Raw genomic sequence first — 14,253 nt, 5'->3', positions numbered from 1 at the left:
TTTGAAACTCTGATCCTCGTTCGGAAAACACTTAGCCCGTTTTGCAACCAATTCATCATCGACTTTCTGAGCTTCACGAATTTGGTGAGTCAATAATGGTTTAGCTTTTAATTCAGCTACTAACACACTGTCTGGTAGAATAGACAAATGCACGTTCATCGCTCGTAAAGCAAACAATGACTTCCGGCTTAAGGCGTCCGCAACCACGTTAGCCTTTCCCGGGTGGTAATCAATGACAAGCTCGTAATCTTTCAACAACTCAAGCCAACGTCTTTGTCGCAGATTCAAGTCTCGTTGAGTCATCAAATATTTGAGACTTTTGTGATCCGAAAATACATGGCACTTCTCACCAAACAGATAATGTCGCCATATTTTTAAAGCAAACACGATGGCAGCTAGTTCGAGATCATGGGTCGGATAATTCCTCTCGTGTGGCTTCAATTGTCTCGACGCATAGGCCACGACTCGACCTTCTTGCATCAATACGCAACCCAACCCAAGTAGGGATGCGTCACTATAGATGACAAACTCTTTACCTAATTCGGGTTGCACCAAAATTGGAGCTTCAGTCAAATGAGTTTTCAGTTGGTCGAAACTTTTCTGACATTTTCCGTCCACTCGAACTTAACATCCTTTTGAAGTAGCTTCGTCATTGGTGTGGCTATCATGAGAAACCTTTCACAAATGTCGGTAATAACCGGCGAGCCCCAAAAAGCTCCGAACTTCAGTAACATTTCTCGGAGGTTTCCAGTCAAGTATGGCTGAAATTTTGTTCGGGTCAACTCGAATACCCGACGCGGATACCACATGACCCAAGAAGCTAACCTCTCTTAACCAGAACTCACACTTACTGAACTTAGCATATAACTGCTTATCCCGTAAAATTTGCAACACTAGTCTTAGGTGCTCAGCATGTTCGGTCTCATCTCTTGAATAGACCAAGATGTCATCAATGAACACAACTACGAACCGATCCAAATATGGTCTGAAGATCCGATTCATCAAATCCATAAATACTGCCGGGGCATTAGTGAGCCCAAACGGCATCACTAAGAATTCGTAGTGACCGTACCTCGTTCTGAAAGCAGTTTTGGGTACGTCTGAATCTCGAATCCGCAACTGATAATAACCCGATCTCAAATCTATTTTTGAGAACACTGAGGCCCCCTTTAGTTGATCAAACAAATCATCGATACGCGGTAGTGGATATTTATTCTTTATCGTCACTTTATTCAGTTGACGATAGTCAATGCACAACCTCATGGTTCCGTCCTTCTTTTTCACGAACAATACTGGTGCACCCCAAGGTGAGAAACTTGGCCGAGCGAAACCTCTATCCGTCAATTCTTGCAGCTGAGCTTTCAACTCTTTTAACTCGGTTGGTGCCATACGATACGGAGCTATCGAGATCGGCGTAGTCCCAGGTACAAGCTCAATACCAAACTCTACCTCCCGAACAGGTGGTAAACCCGGTAATTCTTCCGGAAAAACATCCGGGTATTCACAAACCACCGGCACAGATTCGGGTTTCTTTTCTAATTCTTTGTCATCAAGCACATATGCAAGGTATGCTTCGCACCCTTTTCTTACATATTTCTGTGCCAACATTGCTGATATTACAGCTGGTATCCCCTCCAAGTCCGCGGACTCAATTCGGACTACTTCGTTGTTTGCGCACCTCAAATCAATAGTCTTGCTCTTGCAATTCACAATCGCATCATGCGCGGTCAACCAATCCAACCCAAGGATAACATCAAATTCATCAAACGGCAAAAGCATCAAGTCCGCCGGAAAACAAGAACCTCGAATTTCCAGGGGACATTTCTTACACACTTTGTCGACAAGCACATAACGACCCAAGGGATTTGACACCCGAATTACAAACTCAGTAGACTCAATAGGTAAAGTCTTACTGGATGCTAAGGTTTCACATATGTAAGAATGAGTAGAACCGGGGTCAATCAAAGCAATTACATTAGTATCAAAGAGAGTAAAAGTACCGGTAATAACATCAGGCGAAGAAGCATCCTCGCGGGCACGTATAGCATATGCTCTAGCAGGTGCACGAGCCTCGGATCTGGTCGTAGCATCTCTAGATCCTCTCTGACCACCACTAGCATTGCCCATATTTCTAGATGGTCTACCTCGAGCAGTGGTAGCACCCGGTTTCCCACTCTGATTTACATTCTGTTCGGACAGCCTCGGGCAATCTTTAATGAAGTGGTCCACTGATCCGCACTTGTAACAGGAGCGGTCATGGAATCTACAACTCCCCAAATGCCATTTACCGCAATGTCGACATTCCGTTCGGCCTCGACGTTCATTCCCAACACTGGCGACTGAAGTGCCTCGTGTACCCACAGGGGGTCGATCACGATCTCGTCTAAAAAGGCCCGAAGTGCTTTTAGACCGGCCCACATCATCTCGAAATTTCTTCGATGCTGTTGAAGAGACTTTCCCGAGATCTTTTACGAAACTCCCCGGTTCCCACATCAACTTTTTGTTTTTCCTTTCTAAGCTCTTCGGCTTTACAAGCTCGCTCGACAAGTACTACGAACTCTCGTATTTCAAGAATGCCAACGAACATTTTTATATCTTCATTCAGCCCATCTTCGAAGCGTTTACACATGACAGCCTCGGACGAAACACATTCCCGAGCGTATCTACTAAGTCTAACAAATTTTCGCTCGTAATCAGTAACTGACATAGAACCTTGCTTAACTCGAGAAATTCCTTCCGTTTTTTATCAACAAATCTCTGACTGATATACTTTTTCCGAAACTCAGTTTGGAAAAACTCCCAAGTTACTTGCTCCCGGGGCACAACAGAAGTCAGAGTACTCCACCAATAGTAGGCAGAATCACGTGGCAAGGAGATAGCACACTTTAGGCATTCATCGGGTGTACAAGATAGCTCATCGAGTACCGGATAGTGTTGTCCAACCAAAATTCAGCTTGCTCGGCATCGTCGCTATCCGTAGCTTTAAATTCAGTAGCCCCATGTTTTCGGATTCGGTCAACTGGGGGCTTATTTGACCTTATTTGGTCAGTTACCGGAGGTATTGTAGGTGCGGGGGTAGTTTTGTCGGGAATGGAGGTTGTGGAACAGCCGTATTAGTTCGAATGTATTGGTTGAACCAATCATTCATCACGCTATAGAAGCTTGTCTAGCTTCATCGTTCGGATTACTAGCATTAGGTTGAGAGTCCACCGGCACTGTCCCTTGTGCGGGAGCAGGCGCTACACTCTCAGATCATCAGCTACCGCTCGGTTGGGATCGGGATCCATTACTATAAATTAACACATTTGCAAATGTCAGAAATCACCACACTATCAATTAATCACATAAAATGGCATGTATAGCTAGACCCCAACACATTACCGGTAGTCCTAGAATCGACTAAACCGTAGCTCTGATACCAATCAATTGTAACACCCCGAACCCGAGACTGTCACCGGAGTCGAATACGAGGTGCTGACAGACTTTTTTAAAAAAAAAAAAAATTTTCCAGACACTGCCAGTCTGAGTACTAGTCGCTTCAAAAATCATATCTTGAGTTTCACAACTCAAAATAGTTTTGTGATTTTTCCCTGAAACTAGACTCATGTCCCCACCTATGTATTTTTTTCTAGAATTTTTGGTCGGGCCAATTAGTACAGTTTATTAGTCAAAGTCTCCCATGTTACAGGGGTCGACTACACTGACCTTTTCCCATTACGACTGGGATATCTCTCTGCACAGAGCTTCAATACTGATGCCGTTTGTTTCTATGGAAACTAGACTCAGAGAGGAATCCATACATATATGGTATGACCCCTAATTATCTCTGGTCAATTTATAGTGAATTTCCAAAGGTGGAACAGTGAATCCAGAAACTGTTCTGGCCCTGTTCCACAAGAACCCGAATATCTCTTTCTGTACTGTTCATATGATTGTTTCGTTACTTCCATATGAAAGTAGGTTCGTCAAGGTTCGATTACATAATTTATTCACTATTTAATGCCACTCCTACGAATTTATGTGATTTTTCAATTCTACACCACTGTTGCTGTCAAAATCTGTTTTCAAGGTAAACTTTACCTATTTTGTGGTTACCATGGACCAACTAGGGTTTTGCCATACATAGGTCCACATGTGATCATATTTAGCCATTCCAATGGCTGATCATTAGCCCAACACTTCCATTTCAAACCATAGTCACATCGTGAAACCATATATATACATACATAAACACAAATGGTCTAATGCCATACTCCACTTCTACAAGCCATTTTCGCATGGCTTTACACACATACATCACAAAAGAACTTAAACAACAGGGGGTAGTCCTATACATGCCATATCCAGAGTTCAACTAAAAGAGTACCAAAAGAGCTTGATAGTGTAGATGACTTCGACTTCGCTGATCCCGAGTCCGATAGCTAACGAACAAAATCTATAAACAGAGAGCCAAAGCAACCGGGTAAGCATTTTAAGCTTAGTAAGTCTCAAGTAATGAAATCGGCTTTGACTACAGTATTACATTCACATAGCTAACTAAGTCACTTTATAACACACATTCTCATAATCATACTTCATCAACATATATACACAAGGTATCAACCTTTCTAAAGCCGAAAATTCGTTAGCCGATCGCACGAATACTATTTAAAACGAATCGACTTTTCCAATGCACATGCAAACATACCTTATCGTTCGGGTTGGTTGAGCATATTTATTGAATTAGTTACAGCACAAAACGCTCACATTCAAACCCAAGTTTCTTCGGTATTTAACCGAATACAGCCGCAAACACAGTTGCCTTCGGGTCTTAACCCGGACATATCAACTTGCATAATTGCCTTCGGGTCTTAGCCCGGATATATCATCTCGCATAATTGCCTTCGGGTCTTAGCCCGGATATATCAACTCGCATAATTGCCTTCGGGTCTTAGCCCGGATATATCAACTCGCATAATTGCCTTCGGGTCTTAGCCCGGATATATTCCAATGCTCATGCACACAAATATCAATAATCATAACACATCCATATCATTTCTTCGTTACTAAGGCTCAAACACAAAACATTTATTAAACCTTTCAATTTCGGCTCGGTAGCCACACACAAAGAGCATAATTTCAATTGGCTTTATAACAAAGTCTCTAAGCACATTCGACTATCCGTCATAGTATGACTATTCATTTCAATATAATTCAATAGGGTCATTACTCGAAGACTTACCTCAAATGTCGTCGAACGACTTCAACGGCTATTCAATTACTTTTTCCTTCCCTTTATCGGATCTAGTTCCCCTTTGCTCTTGAGCTTAAGTTCAACAAAATTTAAAATAGTCATTAATCGACTATTCAAGTATTACTTTCAGAATAATATATATATTGATCCGACTTTCACACACATAGATTATAGTAAGCTTTATGTTAATCAATAAATAATTCACCGGCAAACTTTCATTAATGTTTACAACAAAATCACATATTCACTACGAGCTGTTTTCCTGAGCAGTAGTTACTAAATTACTTATAACTGGAGCTACTAAACTCCAAATCACTTGCCGTTAATTTTCCCTGAATATAGACTCGTATATCTTCCATCCATAAAATTTTCAGAATTTTAGGCTTGGCCAATCAATACCAGATTTTTCTTAAAGTTTCCCCTGTTCACTGTTTGACTATTCTGACCACTCTTCACTACGAATCCAATTTCTCACTTTACAGAATTCAAAATGTGTTGTATTTGATCTCATTAGAAACTAGACTCATTAAGGAGTCTAAGCATATAAATTTTATCTTATAATCATTTTTGTACAATTTATAATGATTTTCTAAAAACAGAACAGGGAATCCAGCAGTCATTATGACTCAGCCCCACAATGCTTCAAATATCTCAAGATCGGTAACTCTTTTGTTTTTATAGTTTCTTTTGTAAGAAAATAGACTCTTCAAGCTTTAATGACATAATTCACTCAGCTTCTAATTCAACTCCTATAATTTATGGCGATTTTCTAAAATCACCTTACTGCTGCTGTCCCCAAACAGATTATTACCAAATCAAATACTAACATTAGCATTTCACCTTAATAGCTAGCTTACCAAGCCTTGATTTAACATATAATTCACACATATCACATTCAGCTATATATATATACATTTATCATATTTATTATTAACAAAGTATGCTCATGACAAATTTACTCCCAATCGCATCTCAAAATTCATCAAGCTTAGAACACATTTACTAATTAAATTCGGTAGTTTAATCACTTTGCTAACCACTTATACATATAATTCAATTCAACATTATAACCCATTATCACTCATTTAGCCGATTATAGAGAATTAAACATAATATCTCTAGGATATACTCTACATGGCCGAATACACTACATTAATTTCCAACATTACCTATGTAATTACCTATAGGTTCTTATACCTTAAATTCACACATTTAGCCTTTTAATGCCTATTGATCAATCCTTTGGTCCTATCAAGAACCATTTAACATGCAAGGAACATAATCATAGAGGAAGAAATTTACATTCTATATAGGCTCAATCTTTGACCGAATGTACTAGGCTCCTCTAAGCCACTCATCCAAAAATCTTTACCCCATTCTAGTCACTCTCCCATTGTTCCATACAACATGAGATAACCCCTAATTCCAACACTTAATCATTTGGCATATTGCTCAATTCACCATAAGAAATCTCAACTTTCTTGACATTACCAAGAGTGCATCCACCATTTAACTTAGCATATTATAAAGCCAAATCAACAAATTCAAAGCTTACCTCCTAATAGCTAAAGATGAATGCCGAATTGCTCTAGGTAAGTTTTCCCCTTCCTTTTTTTCTCCTTGTTTCGGCTTGAGGGAGGTATGAGAAGAAGATGAACACCATCCTCCTTCTTCTCTTTTATTTAATTCCTTTTATTTCAATTATTAAATCATTTGTTAATACAAAATTATTTTAATTTTTGAATTAGTGGAGCATATTCTTTCCTTGGCCGGCCACTATATTTAACATGGGTAAATTGACATGCAAAACCACTCCTTTCAATGCATGTACTATTAGACCATTGTAAATTACCCTCTCACTTTCCAACAAAGTTTCATATAAGTCCATATAAAAAAAATTCACATAAAGATGATCAAATTAATGCATGAAACTTTCACACATGCAATTACTCCCATCATAAACACAGAATATAACTTTTAATTATTTATAAGACTCGGTTTCGTGGTCCCGAAACCACTTTTCGACTAGGGTCAACTTTGGGCCGTCATAGATTGACCATCGGTTTGGGGGTGAAAAGCAGTGCTAAAATGCAGCTTGGTACCCAGAGCTTCTTGCAATTTCTTCCAAAATCGTGAGGTGAATCTCTGATCTCTATCCGACACGATGGAAACAGGTACCCCGTGTAATCTCACAATTTGATAAACGTACAATTCAGCTAGTTTCTCCAATGAAAAATCCGTACGTACGGGGATGAAATGAGCCGACTTAGTCAGTCTATCAACAATAACCCATATCGCATCCTTCTTACTTGCTGACAAGGGCAGTCCGGACACAAAGTCCATTGTGACTCGATCCCATTTCCACTCGGGTATCATGATCGGCTGGAGTAATCCTGAAGGCACTTGATGTTCCGCTTTCACTTGTTGACATATTAAACATCTCGAAACAAAGTCGGAGATGTCCCGTTTCATACCATGCCACCAAAATTGACGTTTCAAATCGTTGTACATTTTCGTACTCCCCGGGTGAATTGACATTCGGCTACAATGGGCTTCGTTCAGAATCATCGAAATGAGTTCCGAATTCCTTGGAACACACAAACGATTTCTGAACCTCAAACAATCATCATCATCAATTTGAAACTCCGATTCCTCGTTCGGAAAACACTTAGCCCGTTTTGCAACCAATTCATCATCGACTTTCTGAGCTTCACGAATTTGGTGAGTCAATAATGGTTTAGCTTTTAATTCAGCTACTAACACACTGTCTGGTAGAACAGACAAATGCACGTTCATCGCTCGAAAAGCAAACAATGACTTCCGGCTTAAGGCGTCCGCAACCACGTTAGCCTTTCCCGGGTGGTAATCAATGACAAGCTCGTAATCTTTCAACAACTCAAGCCAACGTCTTTGTCGCAGATTCAAGTCTCGTTGAGTCATCAAATATTTGAGACTTTTGTGATCCGAAAATACATGGCACTTCTCACCAAACAGATAATGTCGCCATATTTTTAAAGCAAACACGATGGCAGCTAGTTCGAGATCATGGGTCGGATAATTCCTCTCGTGTGGCTTCAATTGTCTCGACGCATAGGCCACGACTCGACCTTCTTGCATCAATACGCAACCCAACCCAAGTAGGGATGCGTCACTATAAATGACAAACTCTTTACCTGATTCGGGTTGCACCAAAATTGGAGCTTCAGTCAAATGAGTTTTCAGTTGGTCGAAACTTTTCTGACATTTCTCCGTCCACTCGAACTTAACATCCTTTTGAAGTAGCTTCGTCATTGGTGTGGCTATCATCGAGAAACCTTTCACAAATCGTCGGTAATAACCGGCGAGCCCCAAAAAGCTCTGAACTTCAATAACATTTCTCGGAGGTTTCCAGTCCAGTATGGCTGAAATTTTGTTCGGGTCAACTCGAATACCCGACGCGGATACCACATGACCCAAGAAGCTAACCTCTCTTAACCAGAACTCACACTTACTAAACTTAGCATATAACTGCTTATCCCGCAAAATTTGCAGCACTAGCCTCAGATGCTCAGCATGTTCGGTCTCGTCTCTTGAATAGACCAAAATGTCATCAATGAACACCACTACGAACCGATCCAAATACGGCCTGAAGATCCGATTCATCAAATCCATAAATACTGCAGGGGCATTAGTGAGCCCAAACGGCATCACTAAGAATTCGTAGTGACCATATCTCGTTCTGAAGGCAGTTTTGGGAATATCTGAATCTCGGATTCGCAACTGATAATAGCCCGATCTCAAATCTATTTTTGAGAACACTGAGGCTCCCTTCAGTTGGTCGAACAAATCATCGATGCGCGGCAACAGATATTTGTTCTTTATCGTCACTTTATTCAGCTGACGATAGTCAATGCACAACCTCATGGTTCCGTCCTTCTATTTCACGAACAATACTGGTGCACCCCAAGGTGAGAAACTTGGTCGAACGAAACCTCTATCCGTCAGTTCTTGCAACTGAGCTTTCAACTCCTTTAACTCGGTTGGTGCCATACGATACGGAGCTATCGAAATCGGCGTAGTCCCAGGTACAAGCTCAATACCAAACTCTACCTCCCGAACAGGTGGTAAACCCGGTAATTCTTCCAGAAAAACATCCGGGTATTCACAAACCACCGGCACAGATTCGGGTTTCTTTTCTAATTCTTTGTCACCAAGTACATACGCAAGGTATGCTTCGCACCCTTTTCTTACATATTTCTGTGCCAACATTGCTGATATTACAGCTGGCATCCCCTCCAAGTCCGCAGACTCAATTCGGACTACTTCATTATTTGCGCACCTCAAATCAATAGTCTTGCTCTTGCAATTCACAATCGCATCATGCGCGGTCAACCAATCCAACCCAAGGATAACATCAAATTCATCAAACGGCAAAAGCATCAAGTCCGCCGGAAAACAGGAACCTCGAATTTCCAGGGGACATTTCTTACACACTTTGTCGACAAGCACGTAACGACCCAAGGGATTTGACACCCGAATTACGAACTCAGTAGACTCAATAGGTAAAGTCTTACTGGATGCTAAGGTTTCACATATGTAAGAATGAGTAGAACCGGGGTCAATCAAAGCAATTACATTAGTATCAAAGAGAGTGAATGTACCGGTAATAACATCAGGCGAAGAAGCATCCTCGCGGGCACGTATAGCATAAGCTCTAGCAGGCGCACGGGCTTCGGATCTGGTTATATCATCTCTAGATCCTCTCTGACCACCACTAGCATTGCCCATATTTCCAGATGGTCTACCTCGAGCAGTGGTAGCACCCGGTCTCCCACTCTGATTTGCATTCTGTCCCGACAACCTCGGGCAATCTTTAATGAAGTGGTCAACTGATCCGCATTTGTAACAGGAGCGGTCAGGAAATCTACAACTCCCCGAATGCCATTTACCGCAATATCGGCATTTCGTTCTGTCTCGACGTTCATTCCCAATACTGGCGACCGAAGTGCCTCGTGTACCCACAGGGGGTCGATCACGATCTCGTCCAAAAAGGCCCGAAGTGCCTCTAAACTGGCCCGCATCATCTCGAAATCTCTTCGATGTCTGTTGAAGAGACCTTCCCGAGGATCTTTTACGAAACTCTCCAGTTCCCTCATCAACTCTTTGCTTTCCTATTCTAAGCTCTTCGGCTTTACAAGCTCGTTCAACAAGTACCACGAACTCTCGTATTTCAAGAACGCCAACGAACATTTTTATATCTTCATTCAGCCCATCCTCGAAGCGTTTACACATAATAGCTTCGGACGAAACACATTCCCGAGCGTATTTGCTAAGTCTAACAAATTTTCGCTCGTAATCAGTAACCGACATGGAGCCTTGCTTAAGCTCAAGAAATTCCTTCCGTTTTTGATCAACAAATCTCTGACTGATATACTTTTTCCGAAACTCAGTTTGGAAAAACTCCCAAGTTACTTGCTCTCGGGGCACAATAGAAGTCAGAGTACTCCACCAATAGTAGGCAGAATCACGTAGCAAGGAGATAGCACACTTTAGGCATTCATCGGGTGTACAAGATAGCTCATCGAGTACCCGAATAGTGTTGTCCAGCCAAAATTCAGCTTGCTCGGCATCATCGCTATCCATAGCCTTAAATTCAGTAGCCCCATGTTTTCGGATTCTGTCAACTGGGGGCTTATTTGACCTTATTTGGTCTGTTACCGGTGGTATTGTAGGTGCGGGGGTAGTATTTGTCGGGAATGGAGGTTGTGGAACAGCCATATTAGTTCGAATGTATTGGTTAAACCAATCATTCATCACGCTATAGAATGCTTGTCTAGCTTCATCATTCGGATTACTAGCATTAGGTTGAGAGTCCGCCGGCACTGTCCTTGTGCGGGAGCAGGCGCTACACTCTCAAGATCATCAGCTACCTCTCGGTCACGATCGGGATCCATTACTATAAATAAACACATTTACAATTTTCAGAAATCACCACACTATCAAGTAATCACATAAAATGGCATGTATAGCTAGACCCAAAACCTTACGGTAGTCCTAGAATCGACTAAACCGTAGCTCTGATACCAATAAAATGTAACACCCCGAACCCGAGACCGACACCGGAGTCGGACACGAGATGTTAACAAACTTTGAAAAATTTTTCCAGACACTGCCCAGTCTGAGTACTAGTCGCTTCAAAAATCATATCTTGAGTTTCACAACTCGAAAATCAGTTTTGTGATTTTTCCCTGAAACTAGACTCATGTCCCCACCTATGTATTTTTTTCTAGAATTTTTGGTCAGGCCAATTAGTACAGTTTATTAGTCAAAATCTCCCATGTTACAGGGGTCGACTACACTGACCTTTTCCCATTACGACTTGGATATCTCTCTGCACAGAGCTTCAATACTGATGCCGTTTGTTTCTATGGAAATTAGACTCAGAGAGGAGTCCATACATATATGGTATGACCCCTAATTATCTCTTGTCAATTTATAGTGAATTTCCAAATGCGGAACAGGGAATCCAGAAACTGTTCTGGCCCTGTTCCACAAGAACCCGAATATCTCTTACTGTACTGTTCCTATGATTGTTTCGTTACTTCCATATGAAAGTAGATTCATCAAGGTTCGATTACATAATTTATTCACTATTTAATTCCACTCCTACGAATTCTTGTGATTTTTCCAATTCACACCACTGCTGCTATCAGCTTCTGTTTTCAAAGTAAACCTTACCTAATTTGGGGTTTCATGGACCAACTAGGGCCTTGTCATACATAAGCCCACATATGATCATACTTAGCCATTCTAGTGGCTGATCATTTGCTCAACACTTCCATTCCAACTATAGTTACATCATGAAACCATCTATACATTCATAAACACGAATGGTCTAATGCCATACTCCACTTCTACAAGCCATTTTCGCATGGCTGTACACTTATACATTTCATAAAGTACTCGAAAAACAACAATGGGTAGTCCTATACATGCCATATCAAGATTCAACCAAAATAGTACCCAAAAGAGCCTTTGATAGTGTGGGTGACTTCGACTTCAAGATCCCGAGTCCGATAGCTGGAGAACCAAAAATCTATAGAACAGAGGAGCAGTGTAATGAGTAAGCAATTTATGCTTAGTAAGTTTGAGCAAGGAATTCCAGCATAAACAAAGTATAACACACATTTGGCTAAATGGAATATTTCATAATACGCAATTTACCGATATCAAACTTGCTTCACAACATTAACAACCCTTATGTACATACACAATAGACTAACTTAGCCGAAGGCCGGTAGCTCGTTTATCAACTGAGCGAACATTTATTTGTTAGGGCTCGATTAAATTTAACACATACGTAACATATCCCCATATTGGGATGTTTTTCGAGTATTCGCTGGAATTTTACAGCAAGCTCATTCATTACCAAATCACGTACCTTCGGGATTTAACCGGATATAGCTCCTCGTTCAAATGCCTTCGGGACATAGCCCGGTTTTAGTAACTCACACAATGCCTTCGGGACATAACCCGGATTTAACAACTCGCACGAATGCCTTCGGGACTTAACCCGGATTTAATAACTCGCACGAATGCCTTCGGGACTTAACCCGGATTTAGTATCTCGCACAAAGGCCTTCGGATCTTAGTCCGGATATATTCACTTAGCACAAAGCCTTCGGGACTTAGCCCGGACAGCATTCAATTAATCATGCACATCTAACAATAATTCATGGCACATTCATATTTCATTTTCATTTGCGAAACTCAAACACAAGGCACATATCGTCCTTGCACATTCGGCTCAATAGCCACACATAGAGCATGATTTAATCACATCGTAATTTAAGCTCTCTTACTCAAGAACTTACCTCGGGTGTTGTCGAACGATTCCGCTAGCTATTCAACCACTTTTTCCTTCCCTTTATCGGATTTATTTCCCCTTGCTCTTGAGCTTAATCAAACAAATAAATTGATTTCATCATTTAGGCATCAAAAAGATGAAAACAAGGCACTTATCCCATATTTATACATTAGACATTAAAGTCTCATACATGCAAAAATCATGCATCAACACAACATATTAGCTAATTTCTTTCCCCTTGGCCGAATATGCATGTCTATTTTTGGGGTCGATTTCAACACTTAATACACACATATACACACTAGTAAAGCATCCTCCCCCTTTTCATCAATTTAACACATGCATTGCTCATTAACATGCAAAGTTACATTCGGCCTTAGCACACATCTTGCTAGCCGATTCTTCTCCATTTAGCAACCAATGCACATATGTGCTCACACAAAAATGCTAAAAGGAGGTTCAAGAATCATCAAGCCATCATCACATGCATCATTAACAAGCTTCATATTTTGCATGCAATGGCATTAACACAACCTCCACCTAGGCCGAATCTTAACTCATCCTCATGCCTCATCACCACAACATCAAACATCAACCAAGAATGATGCATCCATGGTCAAGTGCCATTTCCATCACATAGCAAGATTTAGACCATGGGCTAGGTAGAACTCAAGCTAACAACTAAAACATGCATGCATCTCATGGAACATCATCAAACATACCTTAGCCTAGCTACATGCATGGCCGAATCTCTTCACCTTTCTTCTTCTTTCCTCCTTAAAATTTTTGGCCAAGGATGAACCAAAGGATGAGAAATTTTTTTCTTTGTTTTTCTTTCTAATTTAGGCTAAAATGAAGGTGAGAAAGGATGAACACAAATTTTTCTCCTTTCTTCTCTTTAGCTCACGGCAATGGGGGGGGGCAACCACAGATTTTTTTTTTCTTTTGTTTCCATTTCTTTATTACCCATACTCCTTATTTTATTCTTCCATTAACAAAACATGTTTCATGACATGTTTTGCCCATCATTCCTTGTCATGGCCGGCCACTACTCATTAGGGGGGGGAATTTGACATGCAAGTCCCCCCTTTGTCCACATGCACTAATAGGTCCTCACACATTGACCTATCACATTTTAGAATTTTCTCACATAAGTCCTATTAACTAAATTCAC

This window comes from Gossypium hirsutum, chromosome A04 (assembly GCF_007990345.1).
Source record: "Gossypium hirsutum isolate 1008001.06 chromosome A04, Gossypium_hirsutum_v2.1, whole genome shotgun sequence".
Classification (NCBI taxonomy): domain Eukaryota; kingdom Viridiplantae; phylum Streptophyta; class Magnoliopsida; order Malvales; family Malvaceae; genus Gossypium; species Gossypium hirsutum.
Note: the sequence above shows the minus strand (reverse complement) of the source record.